At 34.0% G+C, this 27,500-nt stretch overlaps 2 long non-coding RNA genes across 3 annotated transcripts in view; both read right to left on the bottom strand.

Moving 5' to 3' along the window:
- The window catches only part of LOC136848497 (uncharacterized), a 166,324-nt gene extending 159,316 nt beyond the window's left edge, over positions 1-7,008 (bottom strand). Inside the window, exons 1-2 of the long non-coding RNA XR_010856034.1 lie at positions 6,153-7,008; positions 4,961-5,074 (exon numbers count right to left, since the gene is read on the bottom strand). This is a non-coding gene — a long non-coding RNA (uncharacterized lncRNA). The remainder of the gene's footprint in view (positions 1-4,960; positions 5,075-6,152) is intronic.
- Positions 7,009-11,289: 4,281 nt separating this feature from the next.
- The window catches only part of LOC136848804 (uncharacterized), a 154,812-nt gene continuing 138,601 nt past the window's right edge, over positions 11,290-27,500 (bottom strand). For both annotated transcript variants that reach the window (XR_010856146.1, XR_010856145.1), the window contains exon 5: positions 11,290-11,424. This is a non-coding gene — a long non-coding RNA (uncharacterized lncRNA). The remainder of the gene's footprint in view (positions 11,425-27,500) is intronic.

The following is a 27,500-nucleotide window of genomic DNA, read 5'->3' as shown; positions in this document are numbered from 1 at the left end:
TTTAAGCTCCACGATTAGAGGTCCGTTTCCCAGGCTTTGTTAGGTACAATGGGGATTTCCGGGTACGTACTAGTTTGAGCATGAGTTCCTTGGCTCAGAAGTACATTTAAATACTGTTTTCATTTTTTTCGCTTTGCTCTTGATTTTTATCAGTAATACATAGTTTTTACTTTATACTCTTTAATTATATTCATTCAAATGTGTATTTGTTCTTAATTCTTTTATTAAGGTTTACTAAATATTTTGTACTTTTAACTATTCTTTTCAATTTTCCATGAAAGCGTACACTTAAGGAGCAATAATAATAATAATAATAATAATAATAATAATAATAATAATAATAATAATAATAACGTTCAATATTAGTTGTACATTTTCCAGATATACCTCAGAACCCTTCTATTTAAACAAAGAAACATGTCAGCTTAAAACCATCATTGTAAAAAGAAATGTTAATATTTAAAAAAAAATTACAATGAAAATGTGCACATCAATTTTTTTTTTTATATAATTTTCACGGTACAAAGACTTACGCCGGAAAGAATTCTCAAAATAAGCATATTCCTACTTGAAGTATTTTGACGGATTTTGTTCATATGTCACGGGAAATAAATACTTTTATTTTGGTATACGTCCCACTAGTTCGAGGACGGTGCAATTACACTTATACCGATATGAGAACCATCTTAATAAATGTCTCTGTATTTCTTTATTTCTGTAGTCGTTCACACCTTCACAAACTTCACTGGGAAATTTACTCCACCTTTGATTTACTCTTTGTGAAGGAGTTAACCCCCACAAAGCCCGCTAATAAATCTCGACCAAACATAATCAGTCCTTTTTGAAAGTTGGCGGTATCGGGTAAGAGAAAGTTATCCTTCCTTATTATATTATTTCTCTATAGTAGAGGTTCCCTTTAATGTGTGATGTAACACTTAAAGATGATATATATTGCGGCTATTTTTTGAGAGGTATTGATAGAGTGAATTTTGTCAGAGTTGGACATAGGATTATTATTATTATTATATTATTATTATTATTGAGGTTTTGTATTGCAAAAATATGTTTTAAAACTGTACTGACATAATAACTATACAACTATATTAAATGAATTTCACATTTTCTTCAGCCTCTTGCTATGATGATGATAACGGTGATTCTGGGCATTATTGTTATTGTTGTTGTTATTATTATTATTATTATTATTATTATTAATATTATTATTATTATTATTATCATCATCATCATACAATCATATTGATAAATCATTAAATTCAATGTCTAGCGTTCTTAAATAAAGAAAGATTTTCTTCCCAACTTTAAGCAAGACGTTCATTCACCTACTTACACGACCTTTATAACTCAGCGCCGCTTGCACCAGACCCTAAGTTCTGGTAAACAATGAATGACCGGCAATTTAGCTTTGCCGCTTGTAGACTTCCGGAAAAATCAATCAATTAATGATTTACTCTGAAAGTATCAGTCAAGCATATCACATAAACGAATCTCTCTGTATATTTATATATAATGTGTGTACATATATTTATGAAAATAAAAAGTCCTATAAATCACTGTATGAACGTTTCAGCCATATATTTCGAGCACTTCCTTCTGTGGCCCTGTTCAGTGGCAAAACATGGACAGATGATAGATACAAGGGTATATATACAAGAAGGGTAGGTCCATCTCGCAAAGAATAACAGAGCACAAAAGATCAGTCCGATATGCTTCAGAGAGTATGGGGATTTTCCTATATATTAGGGATAAAGCCCATACCGTAAACTGGAGTGGGGCACAGCTGGTTTTCAAAAGTAGTTGTCCATGCAAAAGGAAGATGCTGGAATCTGCCATCATCAATCAAACCAACAGATGAACTTGTTAGGAGGACACTGGAAATCGGGTGACATCGACGGGTTAACCCTCAGGCCTCTTCTTAAGAAGGTGTTTCAGAAAACACGACCACCAGACGCATCACCAGACGGGAGCTAACGAAGCCAAAAGTCACAAGGGAACACCTTAATTTCCATCCTTCCTGGGTCAATGGCCACCTGCATGCCAAAGAGACTTACTGCCACACCTGCAATTGTCTTGCATATATACCCTTGTATCTGTCATCTGTCCATATTTTACCAGTGAACAGGGGCACAGAAGGAAGTGCTCGAAATATATGACTGAAACGTTCATAATATTTTATGGGTCTTTTCCTCTTCATATTATACTGTTGTAGTACAGTAAAAGACATATATATATATATATATATATATATATATATATATATATATATATATATATATATATATATATATATATATATATATATATATATATATATATATATATATATATATATATATATATATATATATATATATATGAGATGTATCGGATGTCTGAAAATGGGATTTGCGGATGCGGCTATCAATTTTTAAATTTGCGGATGAGGATATTTGATGACCACACACTTGCAGATGCGGATATCAATCTTTTAAATTTGCGGATGCGGATATTTGATGACCATACCCTCGCGGATGCGGAAATTGTATAAATCTAAATAATTTAGATATATTTAATTGTTAAGGATGACTTTCAGCCACATAATTCAAAATGATGTTACCAGGACACGTACAAACAGTAACAGCGATACACGAACGTTTAATTGTCTTGCACAAGGTTTTTCATGCTCATTGAGAGAGAGAGAGAGAGAGAGAGAGAGAGAGAGAGAGAGAGAGAGAGAGTTTCCTGGAAAACGCAGTACTCTGCCTTTATGATCAGAACTGCTGTATATGACATGAAATTACTTAAATATGCTTTAAAACAAATATCCTATAAAACAAATATACCTTAACAGAGCTACCTATACAGAATAACCTGTGAAATGTGTAATTGTGTATCATGTATTCCGTATAATAAAACGAAAAAGCCAAATTTAGCAAAAAAAAAAAAAAAAAAAAAAACTACTTTTAGCTACAATTTATAAGTATGAACTATTGAACACTGGGTGGGGGGTGATATCCGCATTCTCAAACTGAGGATGCGGATGTTGCTTGCAATGCTAATGCGGATGTTAAGAAATTGTCAACGTGGATGCGGATGCGGATTTGTAAAAAATGCGGATAATCCACAGATGCGGATATCCGATACGTCCCTAATATATATACACAGTATATATATATATATATATATATATATATATATATATATATATATATATATATATATATATATATATATATATATATATATATATATATATATATATATATATATATATATATATATATATATATATATATATATATATACATATACACGTAGCTACACGACTACCTTTTAGCCTTATTGCATACGAATCATCACCCATTTAAATAACAGTCATAAAAATAATGACAATATTGTCATACCATCCTTCTCTGGAGGAGGAAATAAATTTCCATGAGGGGAGAGGAAAGTTGTGTATCTTTGGCTATGAAAAGTTTCTCCTGGAAGCGTGTGCCTGGAAGGAAGTTTACTTCCATTGACGTGTGGTCTATTTATTCTGGTGGGAAGTTTAGCCAACTCGGATATTTCCCGAAAATGTTGCTAATGGAAGAATTTTCGCGCTTCTCCCATGTTGGTAATATATATTTAAGAGTTCTTGACACGCGAGTTTATAAAAAATAAATGCCTGAGCAGATTATCCTATATATATATATATATATATATATATATATATATATATATATATATATATATATATATATATATATATATATATATATATATATATATATATATACATATATATATATATATATATATATAGTATATAAAGTACTTTTCCACCGAATCCGTATATTAGTGTAGTTACTACAGTGCCGTCTTAACCTCTTTAATTCTTCACACTTTTTCGATACGCCTGTCACTACAAAGTCTCAGGTCGAAATGGAAGAATTGTTTGGATTTTAGGCTTATACAAAACTTGTGAAAAATTCGAGAAGTAACGACGGCACTGTAGCTATTACAAAACACACATATGTATATATATATATATATATATATATATATATATATATATATATATATATATATATATATATATATATATATGCATTCATACATGCATTGCATATGAATTCTGGTCACTTATATTAGTGTGAATTCTTTAGTGAGAGAAAACCTAAAGATCTGTTGCAATTTTAAATTTAAAAAGTTGCTCGTATATCTATAGTAAAAAAAAAGTATACCTTAGTTTTACCAGACCACTGAGCTGATTAACAGCTCTCCTAGGGCTGGCCCGAAGGATTAGACTTATTTTACGTGGCTAAAAACCAATTGGTTACTTAGCAACGGGACCTACAGCTTATTGTGGAATCCGAACCACATTATAGCGAGAAATGAATTTCTATCACCAGAAATAAATTCCTCTAACTCTTCATCAGCCGGCCGCGGGAATTGAACTCCGGCCCATCGAGTGACAGTCTGAAGCTCAACCGACTCGGCCAACAAAGGGCTTTATATCTATAGTAGCAACAATACTTTAGACTAGCAGTTAATCATCCATCTATTTCATCACACATACTCTTAAGAGTTCCTGCACCTACTGGGACGCCTTACAGGTCATATCTGACTCTTAATGCTTTAATTAATGATTAACTGGGGACGACACATATATACTACACAAGGGCCTCAACTGATGTTACCTGGTTCTCGTACTCAGTGACATATATATATATATATATATATATATATATATATATATATATATATATATATATATATATATATATATATATATATATATATATATACCGTATAAAATTAAGATAAATGGCAGTAAAATTATCCTTCAAATCACGAACATTTCAATACATTGGTCTTTACTATTGTAACTGGCGCTCACTTGTGGAATAAATTCTAAACAATAGCTTCTATTAAATGGTAGAAGAAAATCAAACAATACGTAAATGAACATATTACATACCTCGAGATTAAATAGTCCTTTGCGACACGTTCACCAGCGCTGGTCTCCCGATCAGTAAAACTGGATGACAAAGTAAAATGGATTTGTGAGACGACGACGAATGCCAGACACTTACTGTAACGAGCAAGGAACCAGTTTTTATATTAATTGAGAGTCCTCTACGGAACTAAAAATCTGTTCACCTCAATCTTTGTATGTTAGAAAAGGTTACTGAATAGCGCCAGGTACTCAGTTAAACTATTTATTCAAAAGTCGTCAATATTTTTTTTAATAGGAAAAGTAACTGACAATTACTGTTACTGAACGGGAAATCGGACTTCTTTAATTTGATCATTTATCTCAGAGATACCTCCACAAAACGTGCTTTAAAAAATGTGAAATTAAATTGAGAGAGAGAGAGAGAGAGAGAGAGAGAGAGAGAGAGAGAGAGAGAGAGAGAGAGAGAGATCCCGTTTTGCATGTTCTAATCACAGTTTGTTAGGTTTTTAAAGAATGCAGTTTTTTAACCGTCCAAGAAACTGTCGAGGAATGGTCACTAAAACGAACTTTTATGACACGAAGGGAATGAAGTATGCACATTTACTGTAGGCTCGTGAGCAGAAACGTAAAGAGAGCTAAAGTATCTAAGTCATGTTAGGTCGGGAAGTTGTGATAGAATAAAGGGGTCTACTCGATAGATTCATTATTCGGTTATTACTATAATTTCCTAGAAAAATCTAGTTACACAAAACCATTTTTATTGCAATTAGCTTGTGTATTTCTTATGATTTATCCCTCCTCATCAAGGACTGAATGCAATTAGCTTCCAAGAGAAGGAATTAGAAGCGCATAAGGATATATTCACTTATATAAACATACTTAAAAGCAGTTGAAATTAAATAATGCATGTACGTAAGTGTGCACAAATATTCAACTTCTTAAAACGTAGTCACTGCTTATCAATCTATCTACCTATATATATATGTGTGTGTGTGTATTGAAATTAATTGCCCAACTACTGGCTTTGCTGTCAGAACTAGAGAGACATTAAACGCTACTGTTACTTTAAGATATATATATATATATATATATATATATATATATATATATATATATATATATATATATATATATATATATATATATATATATTATTCAAGCTCTTAAGAGGAAAACGTGAATGTAACATATAATTTTAAAAATTCATACTTACATGCTCACAGGTACAGTTGACTCTTTGGTACTGATGTTTCCCACTGCCATTTGGACAGTACTATTCAATGCCAAACTTTATGTGTACCTTCTCAGTCCATTTATAAGATTTATAATAGCCAGCGTATGAAAAATGCCAATGAGAATGACTCTTCATTGTCTACTGGATTCCCGACCAGAGGTTGAGTTTTTGAAGCAGATGATAAATATCCTCAATCGATGTCACTGATGCTAATCGTGACAGGTGGAAGCTCGTTCTGTTTACCATCCACCAGAGGATGCAGTTCAAGGGCATCTGCAGAAGCCAGCAAGGTAGAAGTTCCAACGGTATTGGATGCCGATATTTACCGTTGCTGCACCCCACTTCTCCTAAAAAAAAAAAGAGAAAAAAAAAGTCTTACATTGTATTGCATCTCATCTCCGTCTTATTGCCCATAGGTCATATACATAATTTCTAATCTAGAATCCGAGAGTTATTTCTATGTATCAATGAAGGTCTTGTTATTCTCATTTAAAGTCTAAATTTTACATCCATGCAGTTCTCATTTATATACAGACATCTTGATTACAAGTTCCTTGAGAAAAATTTAAATTAAACTTTTTTACTTTTAATTTTTTTTTTTTTTTTTTTTGCAATATGAACTGCATTAAAAGTATTACTGCAGCTAGATTTAAAGTGACAATGTTTGACCTTGAATAAGTTTATAAATATTTGAAGAATTGTTGTTTTTTATTCATTAGATATATATACATACAATAATGAGGCTTGGCGTTAGGAGAGTTACAGGATATATGACAAAAGACATTGATTTCAACGTCGTGGTCATTTGAAAATGGGATAAATCGTTTTTTCGTCTGACTTAATCCAATAATAACAAAGGAAAATTAAATAAACGCACTTTTACTGAGGTTCAACCAAAATCTACTAAAACTTCATGAAATGTGTTTTGGTGTTGCACCTGGTAATCCTATTTCACGTGAATTGAACCGTTCCTACTAACACCCCTGTAATTACTTCGTAAGAGGATTAACCTTGGCTGAGATAGATTCGAGAGAGGAAGACGATGGAATAAGATACGTCAAGCCTATATGCAACCTCCGCGGTAGCCTTAACTTTGTTAACAAAGCTTACACACTAACACAGAAAGGCACACGCACTCACTCACATGCACAAACACACACGCAAACTCATATATATCTGATGATTACCTGCAACAGTAGTACTGTTGCAGGTACGATTATAGAAAAATTCAAATAGACAAGATACATGTATTGTTTATGAGTATTACCGCCACATAATGAAATACTCCTTCTGTCAGCATCAAACCAAAAAGAAAATTAATACTTTTATATCTCCAAACATTTCATTTTAGCTATTTGGCCAATCCTGCGAGGTGGAGTTTAATGAAACTGTTTTACTGGAATCAGAGAGGAAAGATAGAAACGTGGGATCTTTCCTAGATAGTGACCCCCAGCAAAGTTCGGGGTCGTTATCTAGGACTAATATTTCTCGGGGGCCATTATCTTTATGATATTTACCGTCTTTTGCTTATGTTTTTGCAGTCATCCTCAACGGCCTCGCACTAAAGACGCCGCAAGGGTGGACACATACGGGGTTAAAACCCTTGGGGGTCACTGTCTAGGAAAGATCCGTAACTTGAAAATACCCAATAACTTGAAAATATGTATGGGTAGTTTTTTTTCTGATATCCGTAATAAAAGTCGTAGTTGACTCTGTGAGATATTTCTGTAGCAATTCTTCTTCAAAACGTTTTCTTATAAGAGTCTAAGGGAAACAAAAGTGTATTTTCGAGAAGCGTATTTAATAATTTGAGCAACAAGACCACTCTAAACCGTTTCTGAATCCATCTGAGGACTTCAAACGATTGCGAGAGACAAAAATTTCAAAGGAAAAGATCTGAGATGCGAGATGTACAGTTACCGAACCCACATAGAGAGCTGCAAAGGAGGGCTTGAATCCCTGCCACTAAATGGCTTAAATCATCATTAACGAGACGGAATGGATTCGTCAAGTACGCTTAAATGTAAAGCCTCACTCTCTAACCTCTCGTATCATACTTTGATATACTGAGAACGACGCATTACTCAAGTGTTGTACATAATAAACGTATATTAAGTCAATCGCAGAGCAATCAATTCTGAATGGGAGATATTCGGCTTTACCTGCAATCCCTAATACTGTGAGACCAAAATTAATATCTGATGTATAACATCTAGAACAATAATATGAACATGCTATTTTCAGCTTTGTTATTTCGAAGAAACCACCAGCTTTCAGTTAGGAATATATGTTCGGAGAACTATCTGAAGAAATTTAAGTCACCTCACTTCACCAATAACAGTTTGTAGTTTTTGGTGCCCAAAATTGCTGGAAGTTCATACTATTCCAATCCTTAGCATTTATAGAACTAATGTCATCATAAGGACAACCAATAGTTATTCCAAGACGTAACAGGCTGGTTTGTTCTGGGTTTTGGATAATTCCATTGGTTCACTTCTTATTCGCCCCCCTCCCCCCCTTCTCTCTCTCTCTCCTTCCACTTCCATTCATATTTCCTTCCACGTCAGCATTATTCCTCAAGAACCTTCTAAAATCACCATCAAATCGACTAAGACTTTTCAATTTTGATTCTTGCCTATTATTCAAAATTTTTTTTTTAGAGAACTTCCCTATCAAACTGACTAAATTTGAGTATATTCTTATACATATATTTTTTACATAAGTTACCTAAAACATTTATGATAAAGGAAATTCTTATATTTTCTCTAGGCATTTCGTTTCCAAATTTATAATTTTTACATTTATAATTTTTTTCCTCTTTTGAATAAATAATGATCGACAGAGGCTGAAATGTGTGGATATTTGTTTCTTACCAAAGGGTAAGATATGTATATGAGTAACCACAATGACGAGTAAATGAAAAGCAAAGCATTGTAAAAATAAAATAACGTTTATTCTTTAAAATTTTGTAATAAATAAGTTTAACTAATCCGTACGATGTGCAGTAGCAGATATTTTCTTCATTTGTTATTTTATATACAGTTCTGTCCTTATTCGCATTTACTTGATTTTGTTTTCTTTTATTTCTGCGTTATTTTCGTTTTTTTATAGCTTTATCGAATATATAATATACTTACACACTGTTCTCAGATATAGTTTATCTACCTTGTTATTGGTTTTCTTTCAGGAAAACATGTTGGTTATCAGGATATTCCTTATCATATCTCTCATTTTTCATGCTTAATCTTTTATTTCTTTGACATATGATACAATATAATTCCGTACTCATTCCATTATCTGATTTTTTTGCGTTCGGCTGACATAGTTGACGTAGTAAACTTAATATTCTATTTATATCTTTCTCCATTCCAATGGCAGTCAAAATTCTATATCCGCTATTACGGATTTTGACCAATTAGATATCCTTTGATCTATAACATCGAAGATGTTTCCTGGTTCTGCATTTTAAAATTCGTTTTAGATAATATCTTCAGGCATAGCGACTCAGATCGATTTATTCAAAATACACCATTCTTGGTCTGATTCAGATTCAAGGCGAACCGAACAATCTTCGGTGATTCATGAATTCATCGAGTACGTTACCTAACTTTACTCATGACATACTGCATCTAATGATTACAAATTCTACTCTTTTGATAGGCACTTCGCGTTCTATCGAGATTTACTGCTGAAAATATAGTTTTTAATTATTACTAAACGATTATTCACAGATAATGATGGCAGGTTCCAGGACTGTTCAGATCCTTTGGCAGCATTTCTCTGGACTTTACCTTTGTTGTGTAATTATATATTTCTTTCACTTTAGAACTCAATTATATCTAAAGTAATTCTAGTTATTTTTTATTAGTTAATATATAAGTTTTGACATATTCTCTTATATGACAAATGACGCTACTTGCTTATCTCAGTGCCTCGAGCTATGCGAATTTTACTTCTTCTTCTTCTGAGAGAGAGAGAGAGAGAGAGAGAGAGAGAGAGAGAGAGAGAGAGAGAGAGAGAGAGAGAGAGAGAGAGAGAGAGAGATCCCAGAAATTAGCATTCCATGCGCTTTACTTCCAGTCCACAAAACTTAGACGCCCAGGCTCCGCATTTCCTGTCCCTTTATGGAACGCTTTCCAACCAGCCTTACTTGACTCATATTTCTTCTGGTATTTGACAGTTTCCTCTCTTCCATAATAACATCGGATGAAGGTTCCAATAGTTAAGAAAACTTGACCAGAGGGAAGGCTAGTCAACTTGGTATCATATATTTTCGTAATGTGGTTCTTTAACATATCACTGATTGTGAAAGGAATCGTGTGAATTCGTCAAGGGTGCAGTTATTAGGCAACACACAATGATAGTTGAAATTATCACTTAAACAATAATATTTAAACGACGGATTACCAGTTGGTAAGGCGTTCAGTACTGCATAATTGTAAGTGAAAAATCAGTATCTGTATATTGTAAATCATACCAGACAAAAATATAAGACAATAATATTTACTATAAGTATAAGCAACGAGCCTAATGTAATATTTCAGTCTGACATTCTCATTTATTTACGTATAAATAAAGATCTGCAATTTCATTTGTTAGCACATGCGAGTATCAGTCCTCAACTACTTGGCTAGAATTTGTTTAGTAAAATTACTACTGAATCACTTAATTTTAGTCAATGGTGCTTAGTATGTTCTCTTAATTTTCATTTTGCATCTAAGAGTTGTCCTTCAATAACAACATCTAAGAGTTGTCCTTCAATAACAAAAGTAACACGGAAAAATGAGTCTATGAATAAATTCGTTTCCGTACTATATATTACACTGGTGCTTCGTGTAGCCAGTATATCTTACAGGAGAGTTTACATTAATCTTGACTGAAAATTTCTCCTTCGATAAAAGGGGGAAGAAGCTTCATTAATGACATCCTTATATTAGAAACTTGATTTTTCCTTCATTGCAATATCTCTTTAAGACACTTAAATATTTAAGGGTCATTTCATTTATCACAGATAGTTATTTTGTACAACCTTGATGGCATTCACATTGCAATTCCTTTCAGGTTTGCTGTGATGAATATATGATTGTAACTTTATACACATATAAACGGTTCACTTACCTATAACCGATGGCGCTCCTTCTCAAGATTTGTTGTAAATTTCAGTAACCTTGCGCTCGCTCCTATCCATTCATAAGGACTCGTGACCATAAAGGGTATAAAAACATCTGGCAGCATTTTACAAAATATAAACCTGACGGAAGAGGAAAATATGGAGATCATTAATGCATATGGCTTTGAACACATAGAACTAATATCGTGATAAATGAGTGCATGTAAAACAAAATTGATGCACAAATAGGCAATTGGTCAGGTAGATTAAGCTTTCAACAATTCATTCTGTTTCCTTCGTACAGTGGTATTAACGAAAGTTATTTGTTTTTACTCAGATTAAATTCTGGTAGAGATAATAAATATGAATGTTATATATATATATATATATATATATATATATATATATATATATATATATATATATATATATATATATATATATATATATATATATATATATATATATATATATATACACACACAACACACACACACACACATATATATATATATAAATATATATATATATATATATATATATATATATATATATATATATATATATATATATATATATATATATATATATATATATGTACGTGCATACATACAGTAACACAATATTACAAAATATGATTGGACGAAAAACAATTTCGGACTATGATACGAGACACCATGCAGAGAGGTTTAATTGTTGAATATAATGAAACCAACTTCAGCATATGACACCTTTCTGTTTTAATTAAATCAACTAGGGAGAAATACAAACCGTTCGTATATCACGCTTGGCCCCTTGATAGTGTTCATTTAAAACTGCGAATGAAATAAAAAAAAAGACAAAAACTCTCTGCACACAAACTACATTTTGCCATGTTTCTCTCTCTCTCTCCCTCTCTCTACTGGGTAGGCTGCACTGTTCATGGCTCATTCGGGATTAATCCTCAGTTCGATTCCCGGTAAGGATAGAAGAGATTAGGAAACATTTACATAATACCCATTGTCTCTTACCCGGGTAAAACCATTCATTAGGTACTCTCTCTCTCTCTCTTTATGTGCGTTTTATAGAGTTTAGGAAAACGTACCCGAGATAAAGTGAAAGCTCTTCGACCATGCGTATTAATGACACTATGGCTTGAAAATAAAAAGGATGGTTTTGGCCGAAAGAATAATCATTAAAAAGACATAAAATGAAAATATATGGACTGAGGAAGTTCATTAATAAAAGGTATAAGGAGATTTTTCATGCCTGAGAGAGAAATGGTCCTAAATGTGTTTCTGTTACAAAAAAAAAATAAATAAAACCAAAAAAATAAATAAGTAAATAAATACATTGTCAAAAATAGCCTAAAAAAGGCATTGGCAGGGACGAGGGAAAAGCTATATCAAGAAGTCTGGTGGACTCATACATGTTCCATAATCTATCAAATTACTTAAATAATTATGAATACAGTTTCTTCCGTCTTACAAAGAGGTCAATAAAAACACTGACTCTTGGTCACTTATACCAATGGGGTCCTGCTGACTCAAGTTGTCTGAGAAATGGATGCCTGTATATGGCATTAACGTAATTATAATATGAGCTTTACCAATTATACTTTATAACATTGCTAGATGTAATGAAAGAACGTGGTGGAGCGAGAGAGAACTCTGGGTGGTTGTTTTCAATATAAAATCAGCAATACCTCAGACGTTGTGAGGTCATGATGCTTAACTGCTGTCAGTTTGCTGGAGAATGACATAACGTTTATTTAAAAATTATAGTCATTTGCATCCTATTTCAATCAAGAATATGAAATTGATTATTTTTTAGCATATTATATTATTTCATATTCTTAACTGAAATAAGATGGAAATTATTATAAGGGTGTTGAGTACTAAGGATTTACTTCCTCTATTACTTTGATGAGTAGATTCAATGTTTGATACCAAGAGAAAGGAAAGCTGAGATAGTTGCTACTTCAGTATGAGGATTTATGAAAACAAGTAAAAAAATCCCCGGAAGTTTCTTCGGCGCGATCGAGTTTTCTGTACAGCGTATAATCAAGGCCACTGAAAATAGATCTATCTTTCGGTGGTCTCGGTATGATGCTGTATGAGCCGCAGCCCATGAAACTTTAACCACTGCCCGGTGGTGGCCTTCCTACATCGTTGCCAGACGCACGATTATGGCTAACTATGGATGATCAACATATCAATTTGCAGCCCTCTAGCCTCAGTAGTTTTTAAGATCTGAGGACGGGCAGTGCGGACGGACAAAGCCGGCACAATAGCTTTCTCGTAAAGAAAACTAAAAAGTATAACATGTTGCATTATATACACGGTTACTGAAATTGTGACGGTCTTGATAGCTACCATACACATGACTGTTCTACAGTCGAGCCATCTGCAGATTCCTATAGGTTACCTATATGTGCGTGACTCTTCTTATGCATTTGTTCATTTATACATTAGCTATTTTATCACCAGTTAACTTATAAACATTTCGGTCTTTGTATATATTTGACTGGCTTGTTCTGACATAGTGCATCATTATCGGTTTTAACATTTATAACAACCATTTGGCTTGTGCACCGTTCTCTCAAAAATTTAGACCAAATTTACTTGCTACATCTCATTGTTAGTTTTCTTCTATAAAAGCTAGTTCTCACTATGATATTTCTTATTCTTTATTCATGTTTAAACTTTGTTTTCTTAGACATATAATTTAATTCAGTATTTATTCCTTGACTTAATTTTTGCCGAGGGTGACATGTTCGTAGTAGACCTAATATCTTTATTTTATCAATTTCCCTTTCAACTACAATAAAAATTCTATATCCACTATCATGGGTTTTTATTAATTAAGATATCCTTTGCATATATAATATGGCAGCGAAGTCTTCTGTTTCTGCAATAAAGATTGATGTTGGATTCTGCCTTATTGTCGTCGATCGCTTTATTCACAAATTCTTTCATTCTTTGTCTGAGTCAGATGTCACGGCGAATCAAACAATATTTGGTGAATCACGAGTTCATCAACTACGGTGCCTAACTCTACTTCAGACAGACTCTCTCTAATGGCCACAAATTCTAGTCTTTCCATAATCATTTTGCGCGTTATCGAAAATTACTGCATAGTCTTGAGTTTTTAATTTCAACAAAAAAATTATCATATTATCCTAAATAATATTGGTAGCCTCGGAGATTTCTCCCATGCCTAAGCAGCAATCCTTTGAAGTTTACTTTGTTTCTCTGAATATATATTTCTTTCACTTTCCAATTCAATCATACCTCTGCTAATGCTAATTATATTTTGGATAAGTGTTGGGATAAACGTTCACGCTTTCGTTTATATAATGAATGCTGCTATTTATTTCTCTCACTGCACTAGCTAAAGGAATTTTCCTTGTCATGTGTGTGTGAGAGAGAGAGAGAGAGAGAGAGAGAGAGAGAGAGAGAGAGAGAGAGAGAGAGAGAGAGAGAGAGAGAGAGACCCGAAAACTCGCATTAGAACCAACAGAAGATATTAGCATAACAAAGCAATGCAGTATCTCAGCCTCGTCAAAATGCCATCCACTAACGAGGTTGGGCTCAAAATTATATATAATTTTTTTCGTATGAGAAAGAAATTCCGCGTCATGCATTATTGTTCACTATGAAAGGAAGATGAATTAGTTGAATAATAAGTACTCATAGCTGCTTCACTGACCGCCGCGTCTCTGTGTAGCATTGCTCCGAAATGTTACAATGTATTTCATATTCTCCCTTCACAAGCCAGTTCAGTCTAAAAAATGTCGTAAGTATAAGGCATACCATAAGGTACGTAAATCAGGAAAATTGTTAATATATATATATATATATATATATATATATATATATATATATATATATATATATATATATATATATATATATATATATATATATATATATATATATATATATATATATATATATATATATATATATATATATATATATATATATATATATATATATGGATATATGTATGTATGTATGTATGTATGTGTGTGTGTGGTCCACATGCACTCTGAAATGCACTGTACAATTTCAACCAAACCTGGTACACATATGACTTATCATCTGGGAAAGAACACTAGCACCAAGGAGAGTTGTGGGAAGGGGGTGAAATGTAAAAATTACAGAAAATGACAGATATTAGTGTCTAATCCACAGTTTTCGAGATCACCGAGATGAATAATGACACTCCCAAGTTGAGCCCATTTGGGGGGAGAGAGAGACTGGGAAGAGGGTGACATGTAAAAATAACCGAAACGACAGATATCAGTGCCTGATCCATAGTTTTCGAGGTTGCTGAGATTAATAGTGACAAGGGTGTGTTTGTTGCTATTTTCTGTTCAAATAATAATACTTTTCATCGAAATGGATACTCATAGAAGATATCTATGTAATGTTTTTCGCTATTTAAAGATGACTGTTCGAAGCATGTGAAGTGGGTATGGTTTTGATACACAGTTTTTATTAGGCACTTCCACTTAAAACATTGTACAACAGTTATTACAGATTTTTATCAGTAATTAAACCACTTTTAATGTTTCCTCTTCAATTTCTTTCTGGCAGTCAGCATTATCTTTATGCCCTTGTCTGACCTTATAACGAGACGGCCAGTGAGAGGCAGTTTCAATGTGTATTCTGATTTATTGACACAAAATCTCTGACAAGTCAAGAACTCTTGCGAGTGTAAAAGCAGCATTTAACATTAGGGATAAACAGAGGGACGTCTATATACATCAGATGTGTTTTCTCACACCTGAAGAAAGGTTAGCAATTCTATATACAATTTAGGACGAGATTTTCTAATATATATTGTTGGAAAGCTTGCAATTCCTTACGTACAATAGTAATTGCAGCTCTTACAAGGACATACAGTATCTTCTGAAAAATGCGTAAAAGATCGTTTGAATCAGGAGCGCTGGATCTGTGTTTACTGAGAGTACTCGGTGCGTCATGTAGACTTTGTTTTGAAGCGAGGATGGAACGCGGGTGTCGGCGACAGATCGGGACCTCACAACCTATTAAAGTGCCTCATTCCTGGAGCTTAATTTATGTGTTCTAGGATGGACTTTATGAGTAGTCGTTATATTATGAATGTATGATGAAATACATTAGGATTTATTTTTAGTTTAATATCTTACAACAGCAGATGCAATAACCATATTAACTCGAGTTATATGAAACAAAAGCAAAATTTTACTCTGGTAACGTCGTCGGAAGTATACGTACAACAGTTATTCAGTGAATATTTTAGTTCGTAATAATAGTAATTATTTTCATCCGCCATAACATAAAACTGATACTTCCAAATGTTAAATATATACGCAACACACAAGCATGAACAACCACATATATGCAAGCACCTGTGTGTTTGTGATTACTTCTGTTTACCCAATGCAGCCATGTCTTTATCTATGCATTACATAAGTAGCCGTTTTTATACCCTTAAAAACAAAAGCCACTGGCAGAGCCTGTGTGTTTATTTAAGAGGGATAATGACGAGTTTCGTAACCAAGCAAACAGTGGCCAGCATAATAATGAGTCCCTGGTGACCCAAACATTCACTTAATTATAAAATGTGTTCTTCACTTTAAACCGTGAAGAAACGAAGAACAAAAAATGAAAAATAGTTCTTTAAAGGTAATAATTTTTCTTCAGATTTTATTTGACAGGGAGGTGGAATGATTCATTGCACGGGGGTAAAAGACTTCTAGATACGGCTTGTTAATATTCCCATAAAATTTGTTAGTAAGAATAATTTACTCACTCCTAACATAAGCAGTTGTGAGCAAAATCATCAATGAAAGTTATTCACACAACCAACTATATTTGCAAACAATTAAACGCCATAAAAAATGCAATTATTACAAAATATAATTTTGAGCACAAAAGTCTTTGACAATGTATAAATAGTCAAAATATACTCACACGTTTTTCGATAGTAAGAAATGTTATGTAACTAGGCAAAAGTCATTTGATAAAAAATGTTATTGAATGACCACAATTTATAATTAAGTGGTTGTAACGAGAGGTGGGTGAACTGCACGGCAGATCCAAATGGTCATCAAATCAAGATACCCATACGGTATATTTTACACAGGATTTGTAACTTCAGAATCAACACACCATGACTTACTAAAACTACAATGTTGGATGCCAAACAACGCTTGCATGAAAACACCTACATACTATTCAGACACACACACACACACACACACACACACATATATATATATATATATATATATATATATATATATATATATATATATATATATATATATATGCAAGTTTGTTTTAACCACATTGACTTCTTGTAATGATGGACGTATCCAACGAATTTGTCGAAATCGACTCGATATTAAAATGGCGATTCCCTTACAATTTTTGGATGCGACGACCATAGAGAGAGAGAGAGAGAGAGAGAGAGAGAGAGAGAGAGAGAGAGAGAGAGAGAGAGAGAGAGAGAGAGAAACCTGAAAGAAAGAAACTGAAAGAGAGAAATGAAATATACCAGAATTACTGAATCCAATTGCATCCCACTTCTACGCCCATGTGTCACAAGGGAAACTCGCTCTTGATAGAATATACTAACAAATTAACCGTGTGGGTTCATTAAAAAAAATAAATAAATAAAAGCATACACTACTCTCCCTTCATTTGAGAATATTCCTCTGAAAATTAACAATAGTACATAGAAAATCATAGGAAGCAAATGCTTGTTTTATCTGTAAAATCCAGCCAAAATGTTGAAGTCTTGCAGAGTCTCCCAATTTTCAGAGACAACGTTGAGCTAATCGAATTCCTTGAACCTCAAATCTTTATCATTTGAGTCCTGCTCCTTGAGGTAAAGTCTGAAATCCTTGTCACGTCTCTACCATCTCTTTCCTTTTATTCCATTCCAATCGAGAGATTGAATTTTAAAATGGAGGAGGAGACAGCGGTGTTGGATTGAGGTTATTCTCTTTCTAAAGATTTTCTCTTTTTTTTTTTTATTACTGACCTACCAGAGTACACAGGTGTAAAATTTCATTATCACTGACACAAAAAAATATCTGTAACTTGTACCTAACAGCTGAATAAGCATTTGAAATAACGAAAAGGTTCGTTCGGGACTAAATGTCAGAGAGAGAGAGAGAGAGAGAGAGAGAGAGAGAGAGAGAGAGAGAGAGAGAGAGAGAGAGAGATCGAACATCGGAATAATCCAGGAACAATAACCAATTTTTAATATCTCTTCTCCCTTACACAAAACAACCTGTTTCTTAAAAAATTATCCATTGATCTTGCAAGTCTTGAAAAACGTTTGAATCCCTGGGTATTTCATTATAGCTCTCTAACAGATAAGATGCACACATGCATACATAGAGATACATATGTATACATACATACATACATACATAAATACATCTCCACAAGAAAGAATAAGGTCATAAAAGCAGCTGGTTTATAATTCCAGAAAAAGTCCATGAACACTTATTAGTTGTTTTGCAACGTATTTTCTATTGATCACCAATAAGCATTGTTTTCGAAAATGTATTGCTGAGCGATATTGAAAACTGATACGGATTCTGATGTGAAAAATAGAGGGAAGGGTTCTGATTAGAAGCGATTGGTTGTTTCCAATAAAGCCTTTAGTAATGTTGATGAAGGGATATAGACAGTCAGACAGACAGACAACCCGACAAACAGACTGACACACAATCACTTTAATCCTTTAATCCTAATGATTTGCACATAATCAGGAGGAGACTCAAATGATCTTCCAGTTTCTTGGCATTTTCATGTATTTTACCAGTAAGATTAAAATCACACACACACACTTTAAAACAGTTTGAATAAACGTTGACGACTTCTTGGTAGCTATAGCCAGTGCTTCATAAAATAATCCAGCATTTGCAAAACGTTCGTTCTGCACTTAAGGTAGTTGACTTGTTTTCCAACTGCTTGTGATACATATGCGATAAGATGCTTGCTTTATTGTAATGTGGACGTACCCTTGGGCTGACAGCTGGTAGTCGCCCTAAATGGCAAAGGAGTTTCTTCCGGTAGCGTGGTACTGTATATTTATCACTCAGTGAAGTTTGGATTACAGTTCAAATCTTTTTGCGATGTGTTTTTCCTCTAATCTATAACCACATATAAGGAAGATTTAGCTGAATCTTTTACATCTTTCAAGAGATACTAAGTTCGTTTTTCTGAAGACTTTTCTGGAGGAAATGGAAAGGGTAAAATGTTGACAAGACAGATGGTAGAAGTTAAAGGAGATAGTTACCAGACTGTAAGTAAATTTCATGCTAGTACAGCATCATTAAGCATTTCGGCAACCTTTCTAATTTTAGTTTTTCTACTGTTACTACTACTACTACTACAACTACTACTACTACTTCTTTAGCTCTAGTGATTCAAATAGGGAAAACCAGGCCTTGGTATTCGTCTGAGATAAAGTACATCACAAGACCCCATACCGTCGAGATAAGGAGACAACGGAAGCCATAAACAGCCATAAAAGATCTCTGTCCCAGATTTTTCGTGAGTAAACAACGTCTTCACAAAATGTTCCAGGATTTTACTCATATGAAGGAACCCGGAACATTTTTTCCTTTCTTTTCACCGAGCGTTTTATTCTTCGGAATAAAAAAAACCGTTTCGTTATTCTAAGATTGTATTTAAAACTTTACAAAATTTTATATATGAAATTCAGATTTTTAGTTTTATTAAGAAGTAGATAAAATACGGGTGGAAATGGCGCAAGATAACCTAATCTTTTGTCATTTCAATCTCATTGTTACCTAATGCTTCATTGTGGAATTGCTCTTGCTACGCCATTATTTGAAATTGCGTCGTCGGTATTTCAATGCAAAAACCAATGTATGACTAAACAGAAAAGGTGTGTCATGAATCATGAATTATTTCATAACAAAAGATTTTTTTGTGGGATCTCATTCATTTTTGGCCAAACCAAGGCAGATTTAATATTTTTTCAAATAAGAAGAGAGAGAGAGAGAGAGAGAGAGAGAGAGAGAGAGAGAGAGAGAGAGAGAGAGAGATCGTTTGTGATAATATTGTAGACATTTCCTAAGGATAAACATCGAGAGAGAGAGAGAGAGATCGTTTGTGATATACTGTAGACATTTCTTAAGGATAACCAAAAATTCTACGCGCCTCAGTGACAGTTAAGCTAAACATTTACAAAAACGGAGAGTAGTAAGAACTCGTATCTAAAGCGTCCTTCCTTTTTCACGCTCAGCTGATTATTATTTTTATTAAGATAGTTCAACCAGACCACTGAGCTAACTATCAGCTCTCGTGGGGATCAGGTGAACATAGTGGGCTTCGTAGCGATAAGATCGAAAAAAGGAAATAAGGAAATAAAAATAAAACCCTCCCAACTCCATTTCCAAAGGATGACTTCATAAAGAATGCTTAAAGGGGAAAAGCAAAAGATCTGGTAAGATGGAAACAAACAAGTGGACACCAGTAACTGAAGTTTCTTGAAAGAGGAACACTAAAATCATTTGGGCAAGTTGCGTATACTCCCAGAGATTTTCTGGAATCTCAAATCTTTTTCATGTACAACAAAGCTCACAAAGAGGAGAGAGAGAGAGAGAGAGAGAGAGAGAGAGAGAGAGAGAGAGAGAGAGAGAGAGAGAGAGAGAGAGAAAATATGCAATTACGCCACTATCATGTGATCTCAACGGGTATACACAAACTAAAATAAATATTTTTTTCTTTCGCTTGTCCAAATATGTATGCATTTTTTGAAATAACAGCTGATTTGGCAAAGGACATCTACTAGTAAACTAATGAAAACAGAAAGGAATTCTTTTGGCTTAAATACAACCCACCCCACAGCATACGCACAACACAAACACACACACACACACACACTATTGTTATTATTGTTAATGAAATAGTCCATATACTATTCAATGAACACAAATCATAACAACTGGACTCATGAAAAATGTATTAGAGCTGAAATCGACTGACTTGTCATTGGCAAAGCATTTTTATAAAGATGTCTATGCGTACAGAAGCGACTCATTCGGCTTGTGTATAGTTGATAAGTAATGCAATTGCCCTGAGTAAACCTATAATTATAGTGATTTACTGATATTAATTATTGTTCATTGCCGATCTGATTATGGAATTTAGCATTTATTCATTTAATATTTGGATTAGCTTCTCACTTCCAATGGTTCCTTAGGTGAGGCATCATTAATTATGGACTGAATATTCCGGTGCTGACATTAAAAGGCATCTTTCACCCGCGCCATGGGTTTGTGAGATTTTGACTTAAGTGAAAACGAATTATCGTTATCTATTCATCGATATTTAAAGAACGCTTTCGACCTACCTGATGAGGTAAGTCAATCAGATTTTTTTATTAATTAAAACTTGTCGTTTGAGGGCACAATCGTCATTGTTAGTGCGTGGCTAACGTTTAACACGTCTGGTTGTAAGGTCGCTGTTGAAAGGAACGAAATCATACTTTGAAAACCTCAAGGACAAATGCAAAACAGTTCTGCTTGTTTAAAATTTAAATTCTAGAGACACCTAACATATTTCACTGACAGTTTTTACTAGTATACACATTCAAAGGGGAAATAAAAAGTGTTTATATGGAAAGAGGAAAATCTGTATGGAATACCGTAATTTTCTTTCATCTATGTGACTATTTTAAAACTTCATAAAACGACCTTTCTTTGTAAGCGAGGCCCGTCATTTACACATTCTACCAAATTAATTTCATACTGAAGAAAAACTGCTTAATCCTTTAAAGAATGTAAAGGTCTATGTGAACAAGGTATTCACCCTCTTTGAAGGAAGGAGGATTGCAATTACTGGAATACCTCTCTTATTTGATTCACCCTTCGTTTTTTCCTCTCTGTAATGAGATTATTTTTTACCATCCCATTACGCCTCTGTAGGAATGGAACCGAATTCGCAGAGGCTAGAAAATAGGTTCTGCTTTTTACTTAACGAACAAAGATTTTATCTTCTCCATTGTGAACCTAGCAATGAGGAAAGTTGCTCATTCAGAGACTATTTCAATATGTATCCTCATTTAATTTGCTTGTTATTCTGAAAATTAAGATTATTTTACTTATTTGAGAGCTTTCACGGGAGAAATTACTAAAGCGCTGGCAGGGAAAAATAGTTCACGTGCAGAAGAAAAGGATACACTTAAGAGTCTTGTATAACACATCCTATCCAAACAGTAAACTGTTTGAAAAGAAAAGACTCAAATTTCAAAATAAGTGAGTGGCTATTTCTTAGTCGTATTTTGATTGATTTCATGAGATCTCGGCTGACAATCCAAGCACCGGGATACTTTCGGCCATTCAGCACTTATGAGGGAGTTGTAGTGGTTGAACAGCAAGGTAAAGAGACCCTGAAAATAAGAGAGATGAAGTACTAGGGTCTAAGGGTGGGAGAAAGTCCTCCATTCACACTAAGAAGTATAATCAAAGACGCAAACAACCTTTAGTATCGCCTACCGCAAACCACGCGAGGTGCAGTGGCGGCATTATCTCCATACAGATGGGAGCGTATTGCTTCTTTGGGTAAGGATTTTACATTCGTTAGTCATATACTTTCACGTGTTTTATACAGGACTACTGACTTTTTTCCTCACGAGAATAAACGCAATTAACATATCCTCTCATCCGTGCCTCCCATAAAAAAAAAAAAAAAAAAACATACCAATGTCTTCTTGAAGTTTCTATGCACTGACATGGAAATTCATGCAGTCGCTCACAGTTGGGAAACGCTGCCGTCCATAATCTTAGTTTTTGAGACAAGGGCACTAATATGAAAAGAAATCAGAATTGTTATGAAGAAAGCTGGTTTCATGGCCCTATAAAAGAGATTATGAGGAACGGTCCGTAAATCACAGTTTATGATCTTCTCTGGAAGAGAAACATAAAATTTTATCGAAGTTTCTTTTAATACAATAAGCGAACTTTCCAGAATGAAACGTCCGAATGCATATCTTTTCTTATTTTAAATTAGTGTCATGACCCGGCCATTGATTACTGCAAAGTATTTATAAAATTACCGATATTTGAAAAATAAAAATGTTACGAAAATTACATGGAAAAGTTCACTTTCGTAGTTTTTTCCATTATCGCATACATACTACTTCTTGATATTTTCGTTTGAAAAGGAAGGAAAATCTCAATGTGACTATTAAAACATATGCAAAAAAGTTCATATGGTTATGTGCTTTACATTAGAAATGACGTTCTTTCAAGTATAGATCAAGAGTTCCACACGATCTTTACATTTTATTCTCGAAAATTAATATTTATAGTTCGCACACCTTCACACTAATTTTACTTTAATTTCATTTATAATTTTTGAAATAGATAAAATATCCCTGAGCAACTGAAAATATACTCCATGGCCTGTTCAAAGGACAGATGTAAAGATGGGTATCCGAAAAAAAAGAAGGAAATATTGATATCTCTGTCCGAATGATTTAAAGATTTATCGTATTTTTTTTTATTCCATGAATTACATGTGTATTAAAAGGAAAAAATTACGGCTAACTGGGAGAGTATCATTCGTCGATTAATTACTAGAATTTTACGTGCAATTTGGAGGAAAGCATTTAACTGAACATCACACTTCCATCAAAGTATCCTCCGTAATATTGATTATATTATTATTTGTTTAATTTTGCTATTCAAGTCTAATAAAAGGTTTCAAAATTCAAAATTCGAATATTTCAAAGTAAAATCATTCGAGATTGATCTTAAGTAAACACCAAATGCTTTATACCCTTTTTAATTTTCTGCTAAAGAAAACTATTGTGCCAGCTTTGTCTGTCCGTCCGCACTTTTTCTGTCCGCACTTTTTCTGTCCGCCCTCAGATCTTAAAAACTACTGAGGCTATAGGGCTGCAAATTGGTATATTGATCATCCACCCTCCAATCATCGAACATAAAAAATTGCAGCCCTCTAGCCTCAGCAGTTTTTATTTTACTTAAGGTTAAACTTAGCCATAATCGTGCATCTGGCAACGATATAGGACAGGCTACCACCGGGCCGTGGTTAAAGATTCATAGGCCACGGCACATACAGCTTTATACCGCGACCATCGAAACATAGATCTATTTTCGGTGGCCTTGATTATACGCTGTACAGAAAACATGACTGCGATGAAGAAACTTCGGCGCATTTTTTGCTTGTCTCCAACTAGAAACCCTCTCCTCGGTGGAGGCAATGGGGGATCCTTTACCCGGATCGTTTCTGAAAAGATTTTATTATTTTTTATACCACATTTTTCCTCCTCCCCCTCCTCCTCAACTTCCTTCTTCTTCCACATTTACACTTCAACTCAGGAGTTATCAGTAATTCCAGCGACACTTTCAAATAAATGTCTGAAAATATTTTACTCGTTTGAAAAATATTTCTGGTACCCTTTGTAAGGTGCATAATGAAAAGTCTTCGAAAACTAATATTATAAACCATATCTAACTAACGGCAAAGATATGTGTCTCTTTCCCTCTGGACTGATAATTATTAGGCCATTTATATGAACCACAGCAGTTAGTAAAAAATATTATAATTCATGATGTGACGAAATATATAGGTATAATTATCATTTGTAGGTATTATATCGCTATTGCTATTACCAGTATCATATCAAATATGAACAAAAACAGGAATTAGTAAAATACTGAATAATTTTTTCATTCATTTTCATATTCATACAACACTTGGTAGGTAGTCTAATGTCAGGGGCACATCTGAAAGTCAACATTTTATTTACTGTGATTTTGATAAGCTTGGTATTCTCATATTTGGATCCCGGTGATCACTTTCCAAAGTGTTTTTACCTCGATGTGTTTTTCAAGATCACGGGTAAATTCAAAGCCCAAATTGAACTTCTTAATGATTTTTCTTCCCCCAGTATGATGATACTTTATATGTATGTATGTTGGATTAAACTTCATGTGTGTGAACCTTGCGACATGATGATTTTGTTTTTAAATGCAATGCCTTTGATAATCATTTTGCAAATTTACACTGAAATTCAATGAACAATGTTTTTTATATACTCGTCAGAAACCTTCTATAGAAAATTATTTCTATTTTTTTTTTTTTTTTTTTGCATAGCTTCTTATACGAATTTATGAAGATGAACCGGCAACTTTTCTTGGTAGGTGGTTTCCTCTTCATTTACTTCGCTAGAACCGTTTTCTCGTTGGTTACTCAAGAACCAACTTATTTTGACAGATACTACCACTTTGACATATTATTTCGACGAACGTAATATTTCTGACAGTTTATGACGGTCAAAGTTTTAATACGTTGACAAACTAAGGCGATTTCATTCAAGTGCCATTAAATTTCCTATGTGTTGAACGGTACTATCTGATTTCCAGAACAGATGCAACTGGATTATTATTAATAAGCAAAAGAGCAATCTGAAAGAAAAGTGATCGAAAAAACTGTAAAAAAATAATCTAACAGTAATTTAATGGCCACGCCATTTGAATTGTTATTCTCATGGAAAAGACTAAATAAAAAAAAAACTGATCACAAAAGCTGTAAAAAAAAAAAGTCTGCTGCACTTTAATAACCACTCCTGCAATTTGCAAACCGGAGGCAACTCTCATCCTGCATGCCTCTTTTGTGCAGTGAGCATTCATGGAACTCATGATATTTTCCGTTCCATTCAAGCCGCATTTTATGTCCCTTGCTTCTTTCCCGTTGACAAAATCCATGGACTGGAAACAGCAATGTGAAATACGACGTTGTCATAATGCCTTCATCTAGACAAGGGAAAAAAAAAAAAAAAAAAAAAAAAATCATGGATTTTTCCTGCTTTTACGTTCTCGCCCAAAATGAAATACTTAACAGACCTGCAGTTAGATCCTGCCTTTGCCAGCAACGTTGTTCCTTTGTCTGACATGCAGTAAATGGCATGATATGTCCCTTGCACATTCTCTTCTTCCATCAATTGCACTGCTGTCTGCGTTTTAATTTCCATCAGCTCCCTACGGCGTACTATCTCGACTTGTCTTGCTCTAGTGTTCAGCTTTCATATTCGGAATACACCGGGACTTTATTATGGAATTTTATAAAGGGTAACTTACTTTTCATACTGAACAATAACAACTATTTTAAGTGCCTGTTGAAGAGATACAATTAATTTATCACTTTCTCACGTACGCACATACAATTTAGCAAACGACTTCTATAGCTATCGAAGACTTGATAACTATCAAGTCTTCGAAAAAATAAACAAATTTACTGACTGAGTATTAGGAAATTCTGAGAACAGGAAGTAAAGGCCTTCCTCCTGACAGTGCCTCCTGAGAGGTGGACGACTCTTTCCGTCAGCTCAACAGGACAGTTGCCGAAAAGTTTCATGAGAAAAGACAACCAGAAAAGTGCTAAGGCCACATTCAGACATAACGCGAAGTGCTTTCTTTATTCAGTATGACTCCTGTGTTCACTATGCATAGAAGCAACGCTCGGTATTGATCCCTCTTTCAATTCGTGCTTTATTCTTTAAGTCTCATCCGTTGTTGGTTCTAATGGCCAACCCCTTTATTTGAAGGCCACTCTGCAAAATACAAATGGCAACTTCATGGCCTAATGGATACCTCCCTTTTTAAGTTATCAACATGAAAGAAATGGCGTTTTCATTCACTGTTTAGCTAGGACGCTTCCGGAAGGCTGAGCCTCCCGTCTTAGTTATAGTAATGCGCAGTTGTGTGATCGTATTGGGTTCCAGGCAACTATTTTAACGTCGATGTACTACTGTGTGGATATTTATTTATATAAGATCTATGGATGTGCGTGTAGGCTCCCAATGTATCCTTCAATGGTAAACATGACCGGTTAGAAAAAATGAAAAGACGGACAATGCTCTGGCCGGGTTACATTTCCCGCAAGGTCATTCTTTTATAAAGGTATTTTAACTCTTCACACACATCCATATCCATATCTATGGAATTTCGATATATCTGTAGACAAATGGGAAAGGCTATTGCAGTTTACAGGTAAGGCCCAAATATGGCAAGCAATAAACTGGAAGGGTGAAATACACACACACACACGAGACTTTGATAGTAGTGTTCCCACCGATCAGAACTTTAAAGAGTATTTTGAGGAGATACTCAGAGCAGTAAATGTTGAGGAAACTGACTTTGCCGAGCTGGAGACTAATGTGTCAATTCC

This window comes from Macrobrachium rosenbergii, chromosome 19 (assembly GCF_040412425.1).
Source record: "Macrobrachium rosenbergii isolate ZJJX-2024 chromosome 19, ASM4041242v1, whole genome shotgun sequence".
NCBI classification, from domain to species: Eukaryota; Metazoa; Arthropoda; class Malacostraca; order Decapoda; family Palaemonidae; genus Macrobrachium; species Macrobrachium rosenbergii.
Note: the sequence above shows the minus strand (reverse complement) of the source record. Positions and strands in the feature narration are given on the sequence as shown.